The sequence below is a fragment of the Syngnathus floridae genome, chromosome 21 (assembly GCF_059516105.1).
Source record: "Syngnathus floridae isolate MCC-2025c chromosome 21, RoL_Sflo_1.0, whole genome shotgun sequence".
NCBI lineage: Eukaryota > Metazoa > Chordata > Actinopteri > Syngnathiformes > Syngnathidae > Syngnathus > Syngnathus floridae.
Genome location: NC_142433.1, coordinates 1,558,248 through 1,571,865, shown reverse-complemented (window position 1 = coordinate 1,571,865; position 13,618 = coordinate 1,558,248). Strand labels below are relative to the sequence as shown.

General features: G+C 41.9%; 1 protein-coding gene across 2 annotated transcripts in view; it reads right to left on the bottom strand.

The window, feature by feature from the left end:
• The window catches only part of trappc9 (trafficking protein particle complex subunit 9), a 54,328-nt gene that overhangs the window by 1,155 nt on the left and 39,555 nt on the right, over positions 1 to 13,618 (bottom strand). The gene's annotated exons all lie outside the window — the stretch shown is intronic.

Here is a 13,618-nt window from a genome sequence, read left to right as displayed (position 1 = left end):
TGCGATAAACACTGTGAGTCACAGCAGCTGACGCCTTGTGACAAGCTGATGAAAGAGCCCAGCGCTGTTTGGAAAGTGTATTGGGCATGGGGGCCTGGAGATGGACAGATATTGGGGTGAAGCTGCTGCGCGTGGGGGCAACAATAACGCTCAGCTTCCACCACAATAGAGGGAAAAGCTTTTCAACCTGACTGAAATTGGCTTATTATGGAGGAGGAGCGGAGTCCTGAATTTTCACTTGCAGAGGCAGCACTTCATGTGGCCTCCTTTTAATTAACTGCTTGATTGTGTTTGGACACGCTCATAAATGCATTGTTTGTTAATCAAGTTGTGGTGCTGACACAGGGCTACGGTTGCAGGAGTCGCCACAGCAACAAGGTGATGGTTGGAAACCTCACTCCCGTGAAGAAAAAAAAAAAGGCATACATCAATCTGATACTCGCAGATTAAAACCGCACTCCGCCCATCGCCGGAGCAGATGCCAGATGTGAGAGCGGAGGATGGAAAGTAAGACTTTGGAGATTTACCGCCGCTAACTGGATTTAGGGTGTGCGTCACGACAGGTGTGGTGTCAGCTCATGACTGTGGAAAAGTGCGGCGCGGTCCAAGGGGACTCCAGAATATTCTCACACGCCTCAAGTTCTCATTTTCCATTCTTCATTTGAAACTAATGATGCAAATATTTCTATCAGTAGCTCAAAGATGAAGAGATTGGCATCACAACAACATTGTAAAAAAAAAAACAGTCACCGCATGTTCTGACCCTTCCACACTGACTGCAAGATGAAAATCTATCTGTACCCGATTTGAATGACAATATCCCAAAGAGTCTGGCCGTAAATGTTTGGGCTTTTCTTCTGTGTTTATTTCCATGGCTGCATCAGAAGCAGAGCACAAAAAACATTTCCCTTCAAGCCGACGCTGTCAACACATAATGGAGCGCCATTAGATGGCTTGAATTACATGTGACAAGCGGACAAAGAAATTTATTTGTGCGTTTACCTCGAGTCAGAAACAGTAGTTTTGAATACGACGTATAAAAGCTTCCTGCGGTTTAATCGTTTAATCACATTTTTTAAGTACTTAACCATTTTGGGTAATGAGAAAAATGGTTGAATTCCCTTAAGGCTGTTATTCCATTGAGCTGCTAATGATTGCTCTCAATTTGAATAAATGGGAAAAATTAGCAAGCTACATGTGGCTAAAGTCCAATTAATTTATTCCAATTAATTAATGCCAAGCCTGTTGCGAAAGCTAGAAATTGTGACTAACGGTGAAGACGCACTTGTACAATTCCTTATTTATCTAAACAACAAGCCCATCTGACTTCATATGACATCTATGTATATATTTGCAATGGAATGACAACAGCAACAATATTTTGTATTCCATACGGTACGATTCCAAATGAAGGAAGAGAGACGAGGAGGCCGTGATTGTTTTGAGTCATCTCTAGGAAAAAAATAAAATAAAAGTCATTAGCCAGCCTCCTCTGAGAGTTGCTCTGTATGCCGAGGTCTAAACACGGCGTCTGTCATCTGCCTAGCCGCACGTTGGCTCCCTTTTCCCCGCCTCATTACTCGCCGGCTCTGCTCGCCTGCCTGCGCGCTTGATACATTGCAACTGTAATTATGCAAATGAATCGATTTTACCTTCAACAATAAAACTTTAATATATATAGATAACCTTAGGCAGGGAGTCGGAATGTATTGATGGCTTTTTACCGACGTGCGAGATGTTTGTTTAATAGCCCAAATTGAGCTACTTACATGATTAGCTATCGTGACACTGATAACAGTCAGAGTGTCATCGAGGGCGATAACGAGAGACGAGCAATCAAGCTAATCCTACTGTACATTCGATTAAGTATGATGACGTTTAATAGCAGCTATCTGTGCCTCACGCATTTGAACTCCATCAATCCATCCAGCATCAGGGTTGTGGGGTTATCTGCAGATTTTACTTTGGGCAAAAGGCAGATTGTTCATTTCTCTAAAATGGGACCCAGCGGTTGCAAATACAATAGAACAGCAAGGACCCCGAAACGGAGCCTTGCGGAACACCGGGTTGGAACTGGCACATTTTTGGCTTGAGTTCATGAATAGAGTATGCCTGCAATATGTTTGCATATGATAAAAGGGAATCATTCCTTTTAACTACACTTATTAAAGAAAATCAAATTTCAAAGCTTCATGCATTAACTCTGCCTCGCTCGCTCGCCTGAATTCAGGCTCTGTGCTATGCCCATATTCCTGAGAGCGTTCAGTAGAGCAAGCCATCATGTAGGAGGCTGAAAGCATGTAAAAAATTGCTCCTGATGACGCATACGAAGGGGGTGACATGAAGAGGATTTCCCAGGCATTAGCTAAAGGCGTTGCACTTGAAGGCAATGTCATTTTCTCATGTTAACAAAAAAAAAAGGAGCACCACAAAAGCCCAGACGACTCACCCACTCACAATCTGCCGTGCCACGATGCTCTTGTTGTGTAAAGAAAAGGCTGCCTTTCAACGGCTATTATGTTAAAGCTAAATTAATCCCGCAGGTGCCAAAACAATAAATAAATACATGAACAATAAAACTGACACATATGAAGGGAAAATTAATTATTAATGGATATGAATGTTTAGCAAGCATTTTGTTTGTTTCATTTATCTCTCTTACTGGGACGGATTTGAGTAGACTGTCAAAAACTAACTTTAGTGGCAAATTCTCAGTCAAGCAAAGCTGCAAAGGTAATGAGCTGTCACAAGTCTAACCCCGGGGCCAAATCACCAAAGACAGCTACCTACAACATTATTATTTCCTCTAAAGAACAAATGGCAATCAATGTCTTTGGAAAAAAATGACTTCAGTCACCTGCTGGGCCTCACATGATTCATTGAGGATTGATGAGACACAGTCATCTCATTAAAAAGCAACTCTACTATCTGCCTTCATTTTTAGCTTTATTTTGCAACAACACGAATCACACGCAACATGTTACACGGGGGTGGTAGCTTTGTTGGTGAAAACTTGAAAATCGAGTCATCCTTTGGTACTGTAAGATTCCAATGGAAATCAAATGGTCTATATCTGTAGAGTCACATCAGTCCTCCAAGTGATTAATGGCTGAATAATGCAAAGCCTCTTGCAAATGGCCCAAAGATGCAAACCCGCTTTCCGTGACTCGGAATCAAATTAGAGCCGAACGGCGCGGCGTCTGAAGCCGCGCGCAATCAATCAAAGCGTACAAAAGCAGGTAACAGTCGGCGCTCTTTGCATCAGCCTCCTCCTACGACTTTCTTTTTTTTTTTTGTCACTTCTCAACTTATCAGGTATTTGAAATCCCCCTCTTTAGCTTTCCTGTGTTATTTGCCTGGAGGTAACAGCGACACTGATGTGCAATTTTCAGTTGACTATTCTAAACTATTCTAAATTTAGAATGAACGCACTTACATACAGTAAGTTCACAAATTTCCCTCTGAAAGCCCTTGCAGGGAGATGCAAGCATTTATTATTTAAAACATTCATAATATGCTAGCCTCCAGTTATTTATGCAAAGCGATAGTTATAAAAGGGTGACGCCTGCTGAAATTTGCTCAGGGGTGAAAAAAGAAAAAAAAAAAAGCAGATGCTAAATCCAGGTACATTAGTACCTCTACATCAGGCCTTTTACTTTTCCATCTGCACACACGAGAGCTTGTAATGGCCGTTTTGCTAATGGCAATCAAATGCAATAGCCCTGAAATAAGTGCAATATTTTCTGGGCTTTTTATCGTAGCCATCCAATAGTGTCACGAAACGGCGCTTCAAATAGCGGCTCAAATAATTGACGTCTAACCTGGATAGTAAAGTGGCGCTTACAAACATAGACTTGTGTTTACTGTCTGATCCCGTTGGCAGTTTAGCAGCTTGGCTTGGCCGTTTTTAATTATTCAGCTTCGATACAACCTGAGTGAACAGCGCGTCCAAAGCGGCCGAGACATCTCTGCCAACGGGGGCAGCGAGTTACAAACACACACTGGTTTATTGATGCGCTTCTGTCAGAATAGAAGCCGACGTCTTGCGAGAAGGCCGGCTGGAGACGAGACGATCTGAAAATGGTTCCAGACGCAAGTTGTCACATGGACGCTCACAAGACATGAAATGAAACCGCCGAGAAAAAATAATCATTCCGTTTGTGTCATTTTTTTCCCTGACAACATTGGAAACAATTCTCAATCGGCAAAGCGAGAAAAAAAAAAAGTTGCTACAAGTGTTTTAAGTCCGTCTGGCTTCCTCATCAGTGGTTTTTCGCTTACGCGCGCCCCGACGGGGGAGAGAGCCAAAAGGGCAAGTGGGCTTCATTTTAAGAGCCTTTTCTGTGGCTGTAAAAACAAATACTCGCAGCTTCACGAGTAAAGAAAAGCAAAGCCCCTATAAGCTGCCGGAGCGGGAGGGCATGGAGCATCTTAATGCTCTGCTCTCTGATGAATATCGTTGCTGGAAACGGACCCGCAGTGGGATCTTTGCAAGAAAAGACTGATTTCAGCTTTTAGTATAAGAAAGAAAGCCTATACAAGCAACGGAAAAAAAAAAAAAAACTACATTGCCAATTGGCTCGTTAGTAACACACACGACTTGCAAAGTATAGATTTTTTTTTTCCAATGTCCAAAGACCACTTCTACATCAAAAGCACTTTAGGCAGTTGTGCTCTGACGCCCATTAAAACATGACTTTAAATGTAATTGACTCATTCTCAACAGTGCCCCAGCTATTGGAGGGTGTGCGCACTTGTGCAACATCCTTTTTTTTTTTTTTTTTTAGCAATTGTCGCAATAATGGAACCCTGGCATTTGAACAGGGGTGTGTAGACTTTTAATAACCACCATAGATTGTCTGTGGAAAAAACAACAACTGACTTTTCCTTCAAGACATCACTTGTGGTGACCAACCAATAAGACGTTATTGGCTGACTCAGCTATGAGGATCCAACACATTGATTAGCTGCCATGCTGCAATTTAAATGCGCCTGCTCTGATAGCTTTGTTTCGTGTTGAGGAAAGCTGTAAAGATCTTCGCATGTACCCGCGGACGCTGTTGCTCAACTAAACGCTCAACATATACTTGCAAATTCTGCCCCAGACATTTGCCTTTAGAATAGAGAACGACATCTTGAGCAGAAGGTTAAGCTTGAATGGTCAAAAGTTTGGAACGAAATTGACTTGCTGTCCAAAAATAAACACTCTATTATTTATAGTCTATTTATGAAAAAAATATAACTGTGGGTTGTGGACTGTTGGGCCCCATTTCAGAGTGCAACACGGCTGGGATTTGTGCATTGGCAATGAGCACTGTGTTATTTAGGGGAAAATCACCCTGAAGCCCTGAATTGACACAACTGCTCACGTTTGAGGATCAAAAAAATTCTCCTGCCATTTTTTGGGGGATGAATTTCACACAGTAGTTTGGTTTTGCTTGATCATGCCTACCTTACGAGTAGGAGTGGTTCTCTTTTTGTCTAAATACCACTTTTTGGCTTTTGCATGAGAACTCTTCAAAATGAAAAATGCCACGGCAAAATTTACTGTCGGTGAGTCATTCAGCAAAAAGCCCGTTGAAGGCGGGGATCTGACAACTATTTGGACGTCACGGGAACTGATTGACTCCGTTGCAGATGTAGGAGTTTCTTTCCTCATCCTTTCTGATGACTAATAACTGGAGCCGCGGCGACAGACGCTGAAGGAGGCAATGCCCCCCTGCATGATGAACGAGCGAGACAGAAATTAGATTAGGACTTGTGCACTGAATAAATGAACACATTCATGAAGTGTAGGGGGGGGGATAAAAATAAAAAAAGGCGGCGAGATGCGGCCGTTCGCACGTTTCTTCCCTTCTAAATAAAGTGTGGCTTGGAGGAACAGCTCACCTCTGCTTACATTTTGAATATCTGCAGCAAGCTGTTAGTTGGCTAACGTAGCGATCTTGTAGCTGTTAAAATACACGACAGAACCCAAAAACATTTTTTTTGGTATGTTAACTCCTGAGCTGAGGGTTTTTGCAAAAAAATCTGATTCGACATTGGAATCCTTCCAAGTTGCCATCGGGCAGAAAGACAGCAAACAGTATGATGATGATCATCATCATAATACAAGAGGAAATCAGCATTATGATACGATTAAAAATCCGATGATACGCACTTAACGGCTGGGAAAACTATACGAGTGCACGACGACATGGAGAGAGCAGCAGTGACCGGCTTTTGCTAAGTGTCATCATAAAACCACAACGAGCAAACGAATGTTATAACCGATTTAGTCATGAAAAGACAAGTGGCGGGCTAATTAGACAGACTGTGCGGATTGGACACCAATTATCAGTCCAAACGCTTTAGTCAACAAAGATCTTTTTTTTTCCCCAAAATGTCCTATCGCAAGATCTTGTTTTTTATTTTACTGCACTTGTTAATAGGCTTCCATCCATTTTCTATACTGCTTATCGCCAAACTTAAATAAGCTCCTCAATAATTTCCCTCATCAATTTGAGATACGTCCCCCAACTGCATTAAAGTGAAACGCACGACATGTATGTGCCATTAGACCCTAATTAAATCCAAGCGTGGTTTTAAATAGATACTTCCCATGAGCCGGCTCTATAAAAATGTACTGGTAATGATTTTTTTTTTTAATGCTCCTGTAATGTCTAATACAGTAAACCCTCATTGCTCCGAGGACCTTGAATGTTACGCTCGAACGATTCACGACTTGAGTGAGCACGCTCGGATCTGCGTCTTAAAAGGTGAATTGCATCAATCCTGTTGAGAATGATCAAGAAACTCAGATGGTGCTTCACAATGATGGACGGACGGACGGACGGTCTATGAGGCAAAGCGTCATTACGCTCCAACACATCTGTTGATGGAGTGGATGCAAGTGGACAGACGGACGGACGGACGGACTGAAGAGCGTGCCAGGTCTTTGCAAATGTAAATGAAGCGAAATAACAGCTCATCTCTAAAGGCAAAATGTCAACCTCGTGCCGCAACCGTTGCCTTTAATTGAGTATTTAATTGAGAGTTTGAAAGCTCAATTAGCACTCTGCCATGTTTGCTGTCAGAAAGGCTTTACATTAGGTTGCACCTTTGGACTAGTTCCAAAGTCATAATTTAGTCATGGACTCCACCACGATTGCATTTGCAATTTCATAACAATGGGAACATCACAAAAAGAGTCAGGCTGGAATAAATCAGGTAGCGCATTCTGGAGCTCTCACATCACGTAAATTTGAAAAGCAAATGGGGTTCATCAGCCTCATACGCTGGCTGATAAAGATTTGCTCCTAATCGAATCCCGTTTTCTGAATGGAGTCTACCACCTTGGAGTGCTGAGTCTGCACTTTGAGTCACTCAGTCGCGTGCCTGAATGACAAAAGGTCTTTTGTTTACATTCTCGGTCATGTAAAACCAATTTAGGTATCACAATGGCGCTGAACCGTTTGGGAGTTGTATTTGAAATAAACTGTGTCTGCAAATATGCTGAGTTATTTTTTCTTTTTGCATTTCTGTGTCTGACACTTTTACTGTCAAATTTTGAAACTAATTGGGCCCCATTTCAAATGCAATATGTGTTTCCAGCAATCTGTCACGGAAAGTCCGTGGACAATATTTTCCAATTATCATTTCACATTTCCAGCTGTTGGACGGAAAACAGTCCATAATTTAAAAAAAATGATCATTCCGCCATTCATAATGCCATTCAGCCACCCTCAGCAGACCTTTTGACCTAAAGCCAAGCTTAACCCTTCTGTCACCTTTACAATTTTGCTCTAATGCAAGATGACTGGGTGCGCACATACTACCCAAAAATCTCATTAAGGTCCACCGCAGCCACTGAGTGCTGTTGCATTATTCATTTGTTTTTCCAAGCACTCTAAAACTAGCTGAATAATTCCACGTGATGTTCAAAATGAACAGTAACACACAAACATTTTTTTGTTTGGGTTTTCTTGCACTAACAATTGCAACCGGGTACCCATAAAGCCAGTAGAGGTGTCTTGTAAGCAAATACAGCTGGATTTAAAATTGACGGTATTTCTCTGCCACACGCTGGCTTGTATTAATGAGCACTACATATTTATGAATGGGAGGCTGAGGCCGGGCAGTGAGTTTCCGAGCGGCCGATATAATTAAAAATAAAAAATCTGCTACGGGAAACTTCAGCGAGTAACAATAAAAGCCGCAGACAATTGGAAAGTCAGAATTGCTGTCAAGCAAGTATGTTATAATCGAAAAAAAATCTCAACATGAGGTTTATGATGCAGGTTAAATATGGCGGCTAAATATGAAAGTGCCATTAAAGTTTTACAGTTGCATTAAGCAGTCGGCTAACGGAATAACGATCCCTTCCGCTGAATAAGGAATTGAAGGTGATTTTTTTTTTCTGTTGCATTTTCAAATTCTTCTGTGATTTGATTATTCATGTTTTTGCACTTGATGTTTTTCAGTTGCCTCAGAGACCTTGGGCTGTTTTGAATAAAGTAGTATTAAATCGATATCACGGGTTGAATACTCTGCTTATTCATATGAACTGTTTTTAAATGATGAATATTTTATTTGAGAACTGTACTGTTTTCCACTTCGTGCTTCAAGTGGCTCGCATTTCTGCTTGTTGCAGCCTGAAATCATTTGATTCAACATTGTGTCGTTTAAAAAAAACCAAAATGATTTAGAAAAGAAGCCTTTTTCTATGATGCTGTGTCATGTTTTTGCAGGCATTTCTCTTTCAAGTGCCATAAGGACAGGGATCATGGAGTGAAACTAACTCAGAGTGGCAGATGGGTCGAGGGCATTGAGTAAACAGCCACGCAGGTCAGAGTGACATTAAAATGTCTTTCATTGGCCGTCTATATAAAGAAAGAAAGAAAGGAAGGAAGGGGAGGCCCGTCGCATGCAAATGACTCAATGTTAAAGCAATACGCTACAAATGCTTGACAAAAACTTACAATTAATAAATTGTAAACGTGTGCTGATTGTTTGGAGTATACTAACAAAAATATTAACGACATATAATAATAATAGGTTCCAGAAACGCCCAAAGAGAAAAGTCTTTTGTGTTTTTTATCATATCGGTAAACCAGTCACAGCTGACTGCCAAAGGCGAGAACGGGAGCCGACAAACTAAAAAAAATGCCTTTGCCTGACAATGTTAGAAGAGCCTCCAGTCCTCTGGATCTATGACATGTGATGTTATGATGATTATTATTTTTTTCAGGCTCACATTTTACTGAATCTCTCATCCCTCCATCTCTCAGATGAAAAAGCTGCCCACGTTTGCCGCTGTAGTATGTAATTTTGCCGCCAAAGTGTGTGTGTGTGTGTGTGTGTGTGTGTGTGGGCTGCGTGAGTCGGAGGCTTTTTGGTCACGACGTTACAACTGCTGCGGCACGGCGGTCAAGGAATGTCGAGCGTCGGGGACTACGGCGTACCTTGACAAAGACGAATGCTATGTGTAGCTTGAATTATGCGGGCCGGACATTGCTGTGTGCATAGGAAGCATTCTCGCATTCAGGTAATGAGATGCGTGACATCATTTTTTTCACCGTTTGTGCACTCGCAGCAGACAACGAGGCGTTCTGAAGCAGCCGTGTTAGCCGACTCTCAGACCAGAAGGTGCCTTAGTCTCATGTCGCTTTTTTCCACAGTTGTAATATCATGTTAACTTAAATTTATTGTCTGGTTAAAAGCCCCGTGAGAAAACACGCACGGCAATAACGCCAATAAATTAAGCAAAGGACCTCGAGGGACATTCTGGAAAATGATGACATGTTTGATTTATGCATTTTAAAATTTGGATTGTGTTTCGCTTTAATTAAACATTGTCAAAACTAGAATGGCTGGAGCAGCTTTTTTGTTTTTTTTCTTTAAATGTAAGAATAAGTCACACGCACAGATTGCGTGCGTGTTATGTCGTGCGCACGACAAAGTGTTTGAATCACGAGCGGCAACAGCGCTGAGGTCCTTCTGCTTTCATTTATAATTCAGAGCTACGCCGCATACCATTTGTCCTCGGCGGAATTACAATTTCATGTCTATACTTTCAGGGGAATTGCTTTTTTTTTTTGAAAAGGCAAAACAATGACGCACGTACCTATGCGAGGTCTCGAGTAGTCCATTGTCAAAAGAACTCTTCAGGGTATATGATATTTGCCAGAAAAATAATACTGTGCAAAAAGAACGTGTGTGAATGTATGACAGCTTGCACACACATACAATAAAAAAATACATAAATAAATAAAATAAACAATGAGAGCTCAGCACGTCCATCTGTGTGGAAAATCAATATCGCTTCATTGCTTTTGCGGCATCTTATCTTCTTTCTTTCGGGTCAAACTCAAATGGATATATCTAAGACCAATCGAAAAAAAAAACGATTCTGAGATGTAATGTAATACAAATTCTGAAGCAATTAATACATTTTCGTTAAGGATTTTAAAATAACCAAATGCTGACCGTAATGGATGAATAGAGGCATGGTCGGAAAATATTTGGTCATATTTTGTTCATGCTGGCATGAAATAGTTTAAACTGGATTTTTGGTGGTAGTATTAGTATCCGTGAGATTTGATTTGCCAAGCGAGATGCAGGCGCTCGCTCGCGTGCAGCCACAGCCGGGTCTGGTTGCTCTACCTGACATCAGTGCTTCTGACTCAGCGCTTAACCTTTGCCACCCTATACGGCACAACACAGGCCCCCAAGGGAGCCGAGGGGATCGGTTAACTGGACGGATGGAGCTCGCAGCCGGCAAGCTGCTCGCCCGTCCTCACGAACAAATGTATGGATTGCCGATTCTACATGCTCATTATAGACAGTGGAGACTAAATAAACCTAGAAAACAGGCGAGCCGTCATTGGTCGTTATCTTTGGCACTATGATGTCATTTTTAGTGGACAGCGACAACAAGCTGCCCAATAATTTTCCAATAATCGTATTCCACCAACGTGACATAAAAGATTATTTTTTTATCAAACTGCTCGGCGAAAACGGCATTACAGCACTGAAGCACCTGTAGTGGTTTTCAGGGTTTGTTTTAGGAGACAAAGCCGCATTGACAACAGAGCAGCGGGCAAAAGGGATCGCTTATAATTACTCGTCAAAGCGTGATTGTTTTGAAATACCAGGTGTTTCGCACAATGACAAGAGCGGACAAAAGACGAGAACAAAGGCTCAGTGCAGTTTGATACCAGAGTGAATCAGCCGCTAAGAAATTGCTCTGTGTGCTTATGATACGTCCAAAGGCCACGGACGGAGAAATTAGCCATGCCGAAAGCTTTCACTAAAAACACCACAATTATCACTTAACTCAGTGTTTGCCATCGACTGAAAAAACATTTTCATTGTTCTCCCTGTCACTGTATACGTCACAAGCAACGATAGACATGATTTATAGCTAATAAAATCATTTTTGTACCCATGGACCCCCTGATGATTTGTCATGACACGCTGCTCGGGAATCACAACGTCTTAACCTGTAATCGTTAAAACGCTCAATCTCATACATAATCCCCGGGAGTGAAGCCAAGCGTGTGATTTATAGCAGAAGCCCCGCTTTTCATAATGAAAGGGCCTCCCTCGTCCCCATTTGCGCAAGTCTGTCAATACGCCCGATCGGCACATTCCACCGTGGCTCCCAAAGTCCCGCGTGTGTGTCGAGAGCAAACAACATATATGACCCCCCGTCCATCGATTCACTCACAACTCCGCAGACCAATTATTTTCCTTCCTCGCCTATTTAAGGACGCCTTTTGAATTAATGGTCGCCGTCGGGGCGTTCAGACTTTTGAAGCGTTTCGCTCGTACGTGCGAGGACACAAGTGCCATGCCCGAGTTTATCCGCGCTGAAAATTCTCCATGCATTATGAAAGAATCATAAATGATTCAGACGGGGTTGTTCTCACTTAGTTTGAATCAATTCAGACTCAATCAAATATAGGTTTTGTCCATTTTTGGCCAAAGGCAATCAGATTTTCCCATTTTGGACATTCAGATTAAAACACTAATGAAAGTAGTTATAGCGTAAGGTGTCATGTTCATCAGTGCGTTGGAGACGTGACCCGCATAGATTCAAATCCGGCGCAACGTTCGCCAGCGTAGCCTGTGTGAACCCGTTAATTACCGTTGCCACCATTAGATGCAATAACGGCAGATTCAAATGTGTCATACGGGACACTGTTACTACCCGTGCGTGGGCGCCTGTGCGAAAGCGAGAGGCAGCCAGCAAATGCAAATAAAGGTCTGGGAGAGAAAGAAAAAAAAAAAAGTGACAATGTATTCTCATCAAGTGTTACCAAAAATACATCCTCCTGCACTTTGCAGGAAAACCACAGGAGGCGACGACGATGTTCCGTGGCACCGAAACCACACATGATATGCTGTCACCCGCTCAAGTATTTTTCTTGCAGCCAGACAATTTCTCGCTCTTGCTATTCTGGCGTGGAGGATTGTGCTCAACCTATCTTAAAAAAAAAAAGTCCCGCTAGACCTCATGTCCAATGCATGCGACAGCTGCAGGTAGCCGTCTGTGGTTCGAACATGAATATTAACACTGCATCGTCAGCATCAAACCAATTCCTCCTCCCTTGCATAGTTTTGAACCAATTAAAAAAAAAAAAACTTAAATATGACATCCCTACATGAATAATAAATTGAATGCTAGTTTATAGGCGACGGAAAACTTATTAAATTCAAGTGAAATGATGCTCCTTGTTTAATGCTAGTCTAGTTAAAATGCAATTAAGTGCAAAATAAATATTCGAGGTGAGAAAATCATGCGCAGAATGTGTATGAAAGACAAGAGCCTTCTGGGAAATCAATCAATGTTTGGCTGGTGCAGAGCTTTTCAATTATTTTCAGTTATGCCCGCCCAGGAAGAAGAAAATATTTCACCAACTGTCCACAGCGACTATTAATATTATCATTTGTCTATAACATTTGACTGACTGGACTGATCAGTAGTCAATCATGGCGATTGATCCCTACTACCTCACGACTACCAATGGGGTCTGGAAAAAGTAAAATAAAAACAATAAGGCTTTTACAACCAAATCAACATTGACTTTTGGATTGCACTCAGAGGACACCCAGATAAAAGCGAGATTAAACTTTCTGTACTTTCCCTCCTCAATTTTATTACGGCCAATTATCTGCCCATTTTATGGGCTACCTACACACAATAAAAAAGTTATTCGGCAAATAACTAAGACATACGGAGAATGACTCAGTTGGCACCGGAGTATCATTAATGAAGATCAATGGTGACGGATGAGCGTGGCATAAGGGACTCGTCTCAGTTGGGGGGGGGGGGGGGGGGTTGCCACTCGCCGTCAAACAGACTGGCAAGCTCCGCGGGAGGCCAAGCGCCCTGGGGCTTGTTGAAACAGCCCCATGTAAAGTGATGACTTCATTAGATAACCCAAATAAAAACATTAAAAAAAATGTATTAAGTATTAAATAAATATTTTTTAATATCTAAGTATTAAATCAATATTTGAGTAGGGGCGGGGTCTATTCCATTGAAGTAGTTCCTGTTTAGCCAGTAATTGTTTTCACTGTTAGCTGGTCCATTTGTATTCAAGACGTGACTGATTTCCATGTTCTGATTTCG